This window comes from Salvia miltiorrhiza, chromosome 5 (genome assembly GCF_028751815.1).
Source record: "Salvia miltiorrhiza cultivar Shanhuang (shh) chromosome 5, IMPLAD_Smil_shh, whole genome shotgun sequence".
Classification (NCBI taxonomy): Eukaryota; Viridiplantae; Streptophyta; class Magnoliopsida; order Lamiales; family Lamiaceae; genus Salvia; species Salvia miltiorrhiza.
In genome coordinates, this window is record NC_080391.1 from 32,268,622 (window position 1) to 32,282,537 (window position 13,916).

Sequence of the window (13,916 nt, forward strand, 5' to 3'; positions counted from 1 at the left end):
GAGAGGATGAACTGCAAGGATCAGAAGACATAGCAAAGAAGCAAGAAAATAGGAAAGGGGCACATTAAAGCAGAGAAGAAAACAGAAGAGACGAGAACCCTTTTTCAAAACTTTTGGCGACCCTTCTGAGCAGGATCTAGTTCAGTAGAACTTGGTCAAAGCAAAATTGTTCTTGCGAACAACCCGCTCTGATACCAACTGTTGGGTCCGGAGGGTCTCAAATAGGTGTATGGGGAGGGGGGGAATACACCTATAGGCTATTTCTGAAAATGAAACTTTAAATACAAACTGACTCAACCTTTAGTTAAAAGAGATTTATCAAAAGAAGGTTGACGACTGATACTGAATACTCTTCAGTAAAGAGTTATCAGTTAAGTCAAAGACTTTAACTGATACACGTAAGGCTTCAGTCGAGTTTGTTAAACAGAGAGATGTTATGAATCTTACTGACTATCTGAAGATAGAGCAGTTAGACTAATAACATACGCAGCGGAAAACTTTTGTTTCGAAATAGCCTGTGATATTAATCACGTTGTCAGCAGTTAAGTTTTTCTTTGCAATTAATCAGTTTTCAGTTTAAGAAAGTAAGAGGCACAAGTAAGAAGATAAATACTGAAAGCTGTAAATAACACAGAGATTTTTACGTGGTTCGAAAAACACTTCCTACATCCACGGTCAGTTGATCAGATCGACAACTTCACTGGGCATGTGCTTACGGGTGCACAACAAACCTATGTGTGTGCTTACGGGTGCACAACAAATCGAAACAACTGAAGAGCCTATCTTCAGTACCAACACACTGGGTTGGATTTCTCACTCCTAGCGCACACTGGACACTAAGATCTCACGGAGACAGAACACTGCCTGAACTCCTTTTCGACACAAACTCTCAACTCAGTCCGTTGAAAGGAGGTTTGAACACTTGCCAACTAAACCACAAAAAACAAGTTCTCTGCAGTCAGTTTTACCTAGGCTTTGGATTTACAATATTTGTTTAAGTTCTAAGAGAATATATGTAATCAGCAGTGACTGATTTTTGGCTTTGTGATTCTCTTCTTCGATTCAAGCTTTGGGGAGGCTTGGTTTTGCTGAGTAACGAATTCGGCAGCGTTTTCAGCTTATGTTGTTGAATCGGTTAAGATTGAAGTGATCCTCGAGTGCAATATATAGGAGATGTCTTGAATAGATCCGTTGGCGGAGATGGTCTTCAAGATTTCTTCCGTTAGAGAGTAATTTAAACTTGAGCTGAGGCTTCAATCTTCGAGGTTCCTTGTTTTGGTGAGAACGGCTACTTTGAAGGAGTAGGAGATAGGATATCTCTGAAAAGGTAAACACATAAAGGAATGGCCTCTGCAGAGAAATGACGATCCTGAGATCTCTGCATTTAATGCGGCTGTACTTCTGGAGTGCGTGGCTTCCTTTAAACTTTAGAGGTTCAGTCCGAGGAGAAATGTTTAACTGATACTTGACTTTAGTATCAGTCCGCTGAATCCACGTGGCGCGCATTAAGTAATCAGTTGAAACTGATTCTTCGACTGATAAGTCAAATATCAGTATTTGACTTTGCCTTAATCGTCACATCAGTCGGCATCTTCAGTCTTCAATCCTTCATTCTTCAGTCTCCAGTCTTCAGAACAGCAACAAAACTAGAAAAAGAGCTCTAACACTTGAGTTCGAACAGTTCTAGTCTATTACAAGTGAAACCTATTGATTTTGGTATCATCAAAACTAGGATTAGGATATTTTATTAAGTTCCCAACACATCTTAATAGACGTACGATCAGCCCAAAACAACCTCGTAAGATTGTAAGATGAATCTACACTTATTATAGAACCTAAAATCAGCACAAATTTCTTGCTTATTGTGCAAATTAGTCAACAAAATCTATGAATCCACACTAACAATATGAGCTCTCAAATCACGTGCAAAATTCTTGAAGTCGAAAATAGTACACCCCACCTTATCATACTCACCAACCAACTCCTTAAACAGACGAAAAGACTTGACTGAACCTATGTTTGCTCTTAAACAATTTAAAACAAACTTCTTATGCCCATCATTCAAATTCCTATTATAGCACATAAAGTGCCTATGGTTATCTGATATAAACGAATAATTATGAGGCTCAACAAAATCTGTAAAAACATATCCACCACCAGCATCCATAAGACGTAAAACAGCACGAGCCTTACAATCCACTCTAGTAATCATCATAAATCTCTTATTCTTATTATCAGTATATTGTTTATGTCCCTCCCAACTCCAAAGCAGAAACCTATGTGTAATAACATTTCTCTTGGACCATTTAATGAGACCAAGCCACCCCTGAAACCCACAACACACCGCATAAGTAAAATAAAACTTTTCACCATCAATTAATTTTGGAAATATCATTTCAACACGAGGTTTCATATCATCTTCACAGTGGGGTATATAGTCCACTTCTGGAATGATATTATTCTTCGAAAATTGATCTGCAAAGAACATGCATGATTCAGTATCACAATATGCAGGATACCGTTAAACAAGATACATATTAAACTTATAAAACATGCATGGTCAAGTTAAAAAAATATGCAGAGTTTGGTTACAAGAAATACGGGGTTGTATGGATATAAAATAATATAGATCACCAGAAATTCAAAGATAGATATTAGCATCAATTCGACAAAGCTAATGTAATACCCCGTTTCCTCGAGCTAAGTTTAGAAAAATTTTGAACTTAGATAGGAAGATGATTCACGCCGAATAAAAGAAAATGAATTTATTTTAATTCCAACAAAGACGATTTACAAAAATATATTTGTAAATTTAGTTATTTAAATTCTTATGCATTGCATATTTATTTAAAATTGAGCATTTGAATTTTTTTTATACGAGCATTTGAACCCTAAAGAATTATTTCAGTTTGACAATTCATCACAGATGTTTTAATTGTCACATCACGTTATTTCATTGCTTTTAACAACACTTACCATCAAGCCACTCCCTACAATTAAAGTCTTCCTACACTCTATTTTCCTTCATTCACACAATTAAAGTCTTCCTACACTCTATTTTCCTTCATTCACACAATTAAAGTCTTCCTACACTCTATTTTCTTTCATTCACACATCTACTCTTGAAAAAGTAACAGTATAGCCGTGCAGTCACCCCACCCTGTGCATCCCTTTTATATCATCAGCCAAAGTCCTCCTTCATCCCACACAAATTTCTCAACCAGAGATAGAGCTCCAGCTCAGTCCATAAAACAAACAACATTTTCATCAAGGTTTCATTTCAAATTCACTATTGAACCAGACTGCCAAATCAAAACCACCAAGATGTTCATCAACTCAAGGTTTTATTTCAACCAAATTATTTACGCAGTGTTTACTAAAGTAGACAACAACTCAATCTTTCATTTTTAGAAGAATACATTCATACATATGTTCGCATACATCTATTCTGTGTATATATATAAATATGTGTGCATCCGCATTAACAATTGAACCAAGTTTTCAGTATGTATAACAAAATTCATTTACTGATTTAAAGAAAAGACTTATGTTTGTACATATGAAAGAATCGACTTGATAAAAGAGAAGTCTTGAAGCTTTGTTATCCCCTGATTTCGAACCTTACTGCATCGAGTCCTTTGGTGTGTTTGTTGGCTGTGAGAGTCGATAGATGGAGGGAGGTAGAGCACGGCACGGCGGCAACTCGCCGCTGCTGTCCGGCCAAGGGAGAGTGAAAAGGGGGAGAAGATCCGAGGCGGCGGCTTTTCTGCCGTTGCTCTGGATCTAAGAACGGCGGCGGCCATGGCTGTCCTGTGGTCGCCGGACTGATTCAGAAAGAGAGGGGTGGCCGGCGGCGTTCGTCGCCGGAAGAGGAACCGTGCAGTCACTGGAGGAGACTGAGGGCGACTGGATTGAGGTCACTAGGGTTCAGGCGCTGCAGCAGTTCATCGCTGTTGTCGTCGCCGGAGATCTGAGAGAGGGAGTCCGAGTCACGTCGGCGACAGCTTTTCTTGTTGCAGTCGCCGAGAAGGGAGAAGAGAGAAGGGAGCTGGAGCCTGTCGCCGCTTGCTCCGGCGAGCTCCAACGGCCGTGAAGTCCGAGCAGTTGCGAGGGAGAGAGGCGAGCAGTCGTGAGGGAGAAAGAGATGAACAGTCGTCGGGGAGAGGAAAGATGCCGAAGAAGGGAGAGCCGCGCCGCTCGCCGGCGGCGACGGCGCCGTTGAACGGCAGCGGCGACGGACATATCGTCCGAGAGAGAGAGAGAGGAGAGAGGAGTGTGCAGCTGCGTTTGTGTTTGTATGTGTGTGTGCGGCTGATAAGGAGGAAAAGGGGGTGGGGGTGTTGGGCTAGGTTGGGCTAGGTTTGGGCTTGAGTGTTGGGCCGAGTCTATTGGGCCGAGTTTTGTTTAAATTTTATTTCAGTTGGGCCAGTGTTTAATTAAAGGGTTGGGACTCATTTTATTTAAACTTGGGCTGCCATTTTTTTTTAGTGGGCTGCGAAATTAAAAAAAAAAAAAGGGAGGTCCTTGATTTAATTATTTTAAATGGGCTGCCCAATTATTGATTTAATTGGATTGTGGAGAGTTGTTTTAAAAAAAAAAGCTACACTATTATAATTAATTAGACTTATTAAGTTTGATTAATTATTTTAATTTTCATAATAATATTAAATTATTATTATTATGTGCATATTTTAAGTAATTTCTTATTATATGCCAAGCATGACATGAATTTGCATTATATTTTTGCAATAAGAGTATTTAAGATTTAATTGGTTTTATTTATAATTCCAATTATTAAAGAAAGATGGGTAAGAATATTGTTGGTGTTCTTAACTCAAGAGAAATGTTTTCAATTATTTATTCATTAAATTTTGAAAACCGACTAAGTGAATCATAGAATGTTAAGCACTACACCATGGCTTAAGATTAGATTCAAGGAGACCTATTAAGAATAGAATTTCTTGTAGGCTTTGTGACCAGGGGGACTAGCGCTGCTTTCCCAAGACAGGTTTTTATGTGTATGATCTTCAGGCTTTGCCTATCCAGGTGGGCATTACTTTCATATATATCAAATGAGTTTAAATGTTACGTTCAAGCAAGTTATTTCATGAGTAAATTAATTGAAGTTATTTCAAATATTGTCTTGCCATAAAATGTTTCAATTTCAGTATGATATCTATCTGATGTGGCTTTTATCATGTAATCGAATTCGGCTCTTGAGCAGTTGATAGCTATCCTGCCAGGGCTAGTGTACACCAGTGACCGTGAGTCATCTAGCGGGTTGGCCGGTCAAGTGACCGTGAGAGGTGGCCACCTCTCCGGCACACAGTTCCAGATATGATAGATTACAAGAGAACTTAGACTGCAGTCGAACTTTAAGAATCACAACTGAATTTAGTAAGCTTGGGCATTTTTAGCGAAAAACCCCTTGCTGTACTGTTTATGATGGCATGACAATTTAAATCTTTACGAAGCATGTTATATTTCATAGTAGGCATATGTGCCCACTGAGTATTTTTATACTCAGCCCTGCATGTATTTCTAAATGTGCAGGTTGAGCAGCTGATGGAATGGAATGATGTTGAGCGGGTGTTCTTTTGACATTTCAAGAAATGTAACCTTGAGTATACATCTTCATATGTATATCTCACACGTTTTTCCGCTGCAAAACACTTTGATTAGAATAACTCTATGTTATGAAGTTGTGACACGTGTTATTGGATAACCCACCTTAATCAGTTCTCCTTCATGTGTATGTTTTATAAGTATCCAAATGATCATATATGATCCTAGCATCTTATCTATGAGTGACATTCTCATATACCTTAATGTTAAGTAATTGTCCATTTCCATTTCTTATTGTTCACCCCAAGTCATAACCCCGGCTAAATTGTCATTAAGGGTTGCGGGCTGTGACAGAGTGGTATCAGAGCGGTTCGTTCGCTCTGGCCCTAGAAACCTTATTCTAAAAAGAGTCAGTCTAGTTTGATTCTTTAGACTTACATGGGTTTATACGGCACCGCTCAACACTCCATTGCATCGTGCTCAATCAAGGAAAGAAGGTAACTGTAGTTCAACGTGTTAAAGATGTTATTGTTCTAAGATGTTTTATGAATATGTTTATGTAAAGAGCATGATATGATGAAATGTTGAATGTTTTGCCTTTCATGGCATATTTTCGCAATCTATGATGTTATGATCAGACGAATGATAGAAAAATTGACATATGTTTTCCCAGAGAACATAGATTGCTATAAGTTGCATGATCACAATTTCAAAAGAACATAGACTACTAGATTAGTAGGATATCTCTACAATCTAGATTCTTAAGGTGATGATGTAGAAGAATGAAAGAGAACTTAGAGCATTTCAGCTCCCTCAAGAAAATAATGATTCTTTTGAACTACAAAGAGGAATGAAAAGATATGTACGAGGTAAAGGAAAAGCACAGAATGATGATACGCGACGAATTCAAGGTAAACGTTGCATCAAAGGTTGAACCATAGTCTCTACGTTCGAATGTTCAAGTGCGACGGAACATCGAATTGACTTTTGCTACTCGATAGATTTTAAGAATAGTGTGTTTTGCCTGTGTACGTATGTCTGTGTGTATATGTCTTAAGAGAGGTTTGGGGTTTGAGATCAATAGGATAGGGAACCTTAAGATAAGTTTAGTTGTCATGATGAGCTTATGTTTTGTTATGTATAGTGTGTTCATGGCTCTCCAAGTTCGGGACGATGTTTCTCGTGTGACTGGGAGGTGATGATGTTGGACCTGGCCAGTCCACATGATCCAAATCTCAGTAGACGTCTTTTTGGGTTGAAAACCCATGTGTTTCAACTTTCGGTTGAAAAGCCAGATGGGTTCATACTCGAGGTCATTTTGTTCGACCTAGTAGTTAATCATTCCATACCCTCTGGTCATTCTTTTGATTCTCTTGAACAATTTCTACAACACCTTGCTTTAATGTTGTGTTGAGTTTGAGCCTTGCAACTCGTGAGTTGTCATAATAGATCCTCTTGTTTGATAAGACCAAGAAGTGTTAGTCTACCGACGTAGTATACTACCCAAACTATGGCTTCATATAATTGTGTCTCATTGTGATTAATTTCCTTAGCCTTACTTGAAGTGGACGTGTGGTATGAAGATGAAGGGAAGGGATTAGTGTGTAGGTTTAGGGGGGACAAGTATTAAATGGTGAATAGTGTTTGGTCTCCAATCATCCTTCCTAAGCAAGACAAATTCACTTCATTTCCCTCATTTCCTTCACCATTCGGCCACTCTCAATTTCTCTCCCTCTCTTCCGATTTTGCTCCAAAAGATCACCATAGATGAATCACCAAAGCTTCCAAGTTCACATCAAAATCAAATCCTCCACCAAATCAACATAAACACCTTTCAATTCTTGAAGATTTCAAGAGGACCGTGGGGTTTGGTTTGAAGAGTGAGAAAGGAAAACTATGATCTTTGTTTAATCTTGGGTAAGTGATTCTTATTTTTATAGATCTAGATTGTATGATGTTATATGTGAAGTATATGCCTTGAGATGTGAAAGTTCGATGGAGTTTAGTTTACCCAAAATTGGGAACTTTCGGGTTAATGGTTAAAATGATTAATAGATGATGAAGATGAGTCCATGAGATGTATATGATGATGATTGATGGAGTAAATTGAGTATATGATGTCAATTGATGATTTTGATATGAGTTAGTTTAATAAAATTAGGGATATGTGTATCTATGCTCTAATTTGTAAATTGATGGGTTATATGTGAGATTAATTGGCTAAGATTGATAGATCTATGAATGGATTAAGGTATCATGTGTGTTTATTAAATTTCAAAGAGTTTACTTTAATAAAAATTAGGACTTTTTGCCTATGTGTTATTTAAGTGATTTTGGCTTAAGATATATGTATTTGAGCATGATATTAGTGTATAATTATGTTTGAGTAAGTCTTTTGTTGGCTAAGAAAATTTTTGACTTAGTTTAGTTTGTATGAGTTTTTGAGTTTTCATATTTTGAGAAGTCGATGATTGATAAAATGAGGTCTAATTGCTTTATGACCATTATGTGAAAGTTTGTCATGTTTTATTAAGAGTTTTATGATGATACATGAAGTTTCATTAGAGTTTAGTTTACATGATAAAAGGGAATCTATATGTGTATAATGATTTATATGATGAATGAGATCATGTTTGAGTATTTGAGTAATTTTGAGCATGAAAATGAGAAGAGAATTTTAATGATGCGTTCGTTGAAACGTTTTACTTGAGATTTGAGGTTATGATGTAAGAAGAGAGTCAAGATTGAGTATGATGAGTATTATAATGTGCTTGAATATTTTCAAGTGCTATATGTGTTTAAAATAAGCTTTGATTGATTTTCTTTGAAGGGATGTTAAGTTGAGCATTTAAGAGTTTGAGATGAGATTTTAGTGAATTTCGTAGGCCTACTGACCTACTGTGATCGACGGTTTTTCGATGTCTAATAGCTTTGAAAATTTTATAGCAAATCCCTACATGAGTCTTAAGCACACCGGTAAAATTTCAAGTCATTTGGACTTCGTTTACTATTTTTATAAAATACAAAACCTAAACTGCACATTACTACCGAGAATTTCAGAGAACAGGAGAAAGAGTCATTCATTTAAGTATCTTCCTGTGTGATCTAGATTTCAAAAATTTTTATGGTATTAATCTTATTGTGTTAGCTAGATATCCACCAAAGTTGAGCCCAGTTTGACAACGTTTACTATTTTTCAAAAATACAAGTTTTCGATTGCTCAAAACTGCCGAATATGGTAGACTGTAGTAAAACAGTCATATCTCCTACAATACTTGGAGTTTTTGACTCTATGTTTTTTTTTTTTTATATGAAACTAGACTCGAAGACCTTTCTTTTGGTATGAGTCTCGAGTCCAGGAGGTGTCGGAGTCAGAACAGGTTAGATTTTGAAGTTGAGTCAATGTAAAAAAATAGAGCATGATTTGATAATGTTTGATTGTGTTTTCTTATGGGCCTTAGGTGATTGTGTTGTCTATGTGTTTGAATGAGATTAGACGAGCCTTATATGAGAGACAAATCGAGACTTAGAACCATGATTTTCTTGAAACCTATCCTTGAACTTTATTTGAGATGAGTGGAGAGTTTATATAGAGTTGAGTAAGGAGATAGAATATGAGATAGAGCATAAGTTTCCTTTCATGTCTCTGATAACCATAAGTTTTTGATGTCGAGTCTAGAATAGTATCTCTAGACTTCTAAGAATGTCAGTAACCCTCAGCTCGCCGTCACACTGCCGCAACAAAGGTACGATAATAGTTTCAAAAATATACATATATGTATTTCAGATGTTATGAAAGTTTTTCAAGAAAATGTGCGCCTTATGTTTACGATGCTATGTGAATGCTTTTTGTCGTGTTTGGGACTACCCGAACCCATAACGACTCAATGAATGTATTTCGTGTTTGGGACAACCCGAGCCCTTAACGAATCAATGTATGTATGTATGTATGTATGGTCGAGTTAGATTCCTTGAATCTTTCCGACATAAGCAAAGTTTTCATGAAAGGGACATTAAATGTCCATATATGTTAAGGTTTCAAAAGAAATAGAAGTATGTATGTATGAATGAATGAGAAAGCTTTATGTTGTCGTTTTAGGCTAGCTGCCTATACGATTAGAATGATGGGTCCTCTTACAAACCGTTTGAGTACCACCTAAGAATGCTTTGAGAATGTTAATCGTGATAGCACCGCTTGATCGATTTAAGTAAAGACTGGTAAGATAGAAATGTTTAACATAGAGATGTTACAACATAGAGGCAATGCCTTAAGACTAAGGATTCACTTGAGTTATTTCAATAGCGGTGAGATTAAGTTTTTCACATAAGAACTTATGTTGCTTATGATTATGATGTTAGTCGTGATAGCTTGGCTAGAACAACATAGAATGGACTTTCATGGTATCAGTAACTTATGATGAAGTACTTATTAGTAAGTGCTCTAAGTTAGAAGTTGACTTAGAGCTTTATAAGAGATAAGAAGTTGACATGATTGGGGGCGAAGCTCCCATTTGACTGAGTGATTCATTGTGCTGGGTCTGGCCAGCCCATATAACTAAGATCTCGGTGATTGTCAATTAGGATTTTGTCCTTGAGTAGGGCGTCATCCCAATGTATAGACTCACACTATGTAGTTGTCACAATAAGATCTTATTTTACCACGATAAGCACAGTAATGACTAGAATGACTTAGTTTGCTGTCAGTTCTCGAAGTACTAGAAGGTGATATTCTCACAGTTAGAAAGATACACTAAGCATCAACCTATCTTTTGACCGACAGTCGGTAGAAACAAAGCAACTTCTGGAATCCCAAATGGAGAACCAGGGCAGATAACTAGTATGATAGAGTTTTCAACAAAATGTCAGGACGTGCTCCAAATGTGGTGGACACTTATGAGAAACGCGTGAAGGAGTTCACAAACGAATGGCGTCATGAGATATTCAATTCCCCTACCAAGCCAAAGAAATATTACGTAGGAGCAACCAACGAGTAAGACTCTCACCATCGAATCACTGCTACCAAGGGAGAATGGGAAGACTCTGACACAATCTGGATATACACCACCTCAAGATGTGGTGAAGGAAAGAAAATGGAATGAAGAAAACAACAGAAAATTTGAGAATAAAAAAAAAAGAACTTTAGAATAAGACTTAAGATCCAACCCAGCCTCAGAGCCAACAACCTCACACTAGAAGGGTGATTGTTTCGGCTAAAGTGTCAAAAACTCCATCAATAGGAATGTTCAAAGGAAGCAAATATTTGTTTTAAACTTCAGAGAACTTGAGCACTATGTCTCATTAGCCCCAAAGTTGAATTACTTGACTTATGACTTAGAACTCGTTGTGGTTGTGCATGTGTTGGAAATTTGGAGACACTATCTCTACAGAGTTAAGTGTGAGGTCCTTATAGCTGACAAGAATTTGAAGTGTTTTTTTTTCGAGCAAAGAGATTTCAATGTAAGACAACAGAGACGATTCGAATTAGTGAAGAATTATGATGGTACCATCAATTGGAAATTAAGAGAAGATGTTTCACCACTAAATATGAAGAACCGATTGGTGATTGCCTTATTTGGTTTAGTACTTGTTCACCATCCGGAGACAATATCAAGTTGTGTAGTTGCATCAATAGTTAAGTGTGAATTGCAAGAAAGGATTATGAAAGCACGAAATGAAAATGGATACTGGTGAGAAAATGTGTCTCGCCTCAAGAATAAGAAAAACGAAAGGATTCACGAAAGTCAGGAATAGTGCACTAATGGTTAGTGGAGGATTGTGGATGTATACACTGAATATTACGTCTCGCAGTTAAGAAAGTATGTGATTAAGAAAGATGAGATAGTCCAAGCTCAGGGCTTAAGTTATGAAGAGAAATCAGTTTAGTGACTAGATTGCAAGGTTCAAGTGTTACGAGGCAATAATATTGTTCTCGTCATGTAGTGGAACCATCACAGGATGGAAAAGGCTACAAAAGAGATGAATGAAACGAATGACTAGTATCACAAGCTAGAATACCAGATATGCAATTCCGAGGACGGAATTTTTATAAGGAGGGAGGGATGTAATACCCCGTTTCCTCGAGCTAAGTTTAGAAAAATTTTGAACTTAGATAGGAAGATGATTCACGCCGAATAAAAGAAAATGAATTTATTTTAATTCCAACAAAGACGATTTACAAAAATATATTTGTAAATTTAGTTATTTAAATTCTTATGCATTGCATATTTATTTAAAATTGAGCATTTGAATTTTTTTTTATACGAGCATTTGAACCCTAAAGAATTATTTCAGTTTGACAATTCATCACAGATGTTTTAATTGTCACATCACGTTATTTCATTGCTTTTAACAACACTTACCATCAAGCCACTCCCTACAATTAAAGTCTTCCTACACTCTATTTTCCTTCATTCACACAATTAAAGTCTTCCTACACTCTATTTTCCTTCATTCACACAATTAAAGTCTTCCTACACTCTATTTTCTTTCATTCACACATCTACTCTTGAAAAAGTAACAGCATAGCCGTGCAGTCACCCCACCCTGTGCATCCCTTTTATATCATCAGCCAAAGTCCTCCTTCATCCCACACAAATTTCTCAACCAGAGATAGAGCTCCAGCTCAGTCCATAAAACAAACAACATTTTCATCAAGGTTTCATTTCAAATTCACTATTGAACCAGACTGCCAAATCAAAACCACCAAGATGTTCATCAACTCAAGGTTTTATTTCAACCAAATTATTTACGCAGTGTTTACTAAAGTAGACAACAACTCAATCTTTCATTTTTAGAAGAATACATTCATACATATGTTCGCATACATCTATTCTGTGTATATATATAAATATGTGTGCATCCGCATTAACAATTGAACCAAGTTTTCAGTATGTATAACAAAATTCATTTACTGATTTAAAGAAAAGACTTATGTTTGTACATATGAAAGAATCGACTTGATAAAAGAGAAGTCTTGAAGCTTTGTTATCCCCTGATTTCGAACCTTACTGCGTCGAGTCCTTTGGTGTGTTTGTTGGCTGTGAGAGTCGATAGATGGAGGGAGGTAGAGCACGGCACGGCGGCAACTCGCCGCTGCTGTCCGGCCAAGGGAGAGTGAAAAGGGGGAGGAGATCTGAGGCGGCGGCTTTTCTGCCGTTGCTCTGGATCTGAGAACGGCGGCGGCCATGGCTGTCCTGTGGTCGCCGGACTGATTCAGAAAGAGAGGGGTGGCCGGCGGCGTTCGTCGCCGGAAGAGGAACCGTGCAGTCACTGGAGGAGACTGAGGGCGACTGGATTGAGGTCACTAGGGTTCAGGCGCTGCAGCAGTTCATCGCTGTTGTCGTCGCCGGAGATCTGAGAGAGGGAGTCCGAGTCACGTCGGCGGCAGCTTTTCTTGTTGCAGTCGCCGAGAAGAGAGAAGAGAGAAGGGAGCTGGAGCTTGTCGCCGCTTGCTCCGGCGAGCTCCAACGGCCGTGAAGTCCGAGCAGTTGCGAGGGAGAGAGGCGAGCAGTCGTGAGGGAGAAAGAGATGAGCAGTCGTCGGGGAGAGGAAAGATGCCGAAGAAGGGAGAGCCGCGCCGCTCGCCGGCGGCGACGGCGCCGTTGAACGGCAGCGGCGACGGACATATCGTCCGAGAGAGAGAGAGAGGAGAGAGGAGTGTGCAGCTGCGTTTGTGTTTGTATGTGTGTGTGCGGCTGATAAGGAGGAAAAGGGGGTGGGGGTGTTGGGCTAGGTTGGGCTAGGTTTGGGCTTGAGTGTTGGGCCGAGTCTATTGGGCCGAGTTTTGTTTAAATTTTATTTCAGTTGGGCCAGTGTTTAATTAAAGGGTTGGGACTCATTTTATTTAAACTTGGGCTGCCATTTTTTTTTAGTGGGCTGCGAAATTAAAAAAAAAAAAGGGAGGTCCTTGATTTAATTATTTTAAATGGGCTGCCCAATTATTGATTTAATTGGATTGTGGAGAGTTGTTTTAAAAAAAAAAAAGCTACACTATTATAATTAATTAGACTTATTAAGTTTGATTAATTATTTTAATTTTCATAATAATATTAAATTATTATTATTATGTGCATATTTTAAGTAATTTCTTATTATATGCCAAGCATGACATGAATTTGCATTATATTTTTGCAATAAGAGTATTTAAGATTTAATTGGTTTTATTTATAATTCCAATTATTAAAGAAAGATGGGTAAGAATATTGTTGGTGTTCTTAACTCAAGAGAAATGTTTTCAATTATTTATTCATTAAATTTTGAAAACCGACTAAGTGAATCATAGAATGTTAAGCACTACACCATGGCTTAAGATTAGATTCAAGGAGACCTATTAAGAATAGAATTTCTTGTAG

General features: G+C 37.7%; 1 long non-coding RNA gene across 1 annotated transcript; it reads left to right on the forward strand.

Moving 5' to 3' along the window:
- The first annotated feature begins 3,202 nt into the window (after positions 1 to 3,202).
- Positions 3,203 to 5,802, forward strand: LOC130986860 (uncharacterized). The gene is made up of 3 exons (XR_009089456.1): positions 3,203 to 3,341; positions 4,968 to 5,046; positions 5,554 to 5,802. It is a non-coding gene; the product is annotated as an uncharacterized LOC130986860 (long non-coding RNA).
- The last annotated feature ends 8,114 nt before the right edge of the window (positions 5,803 to 13,916 follow it).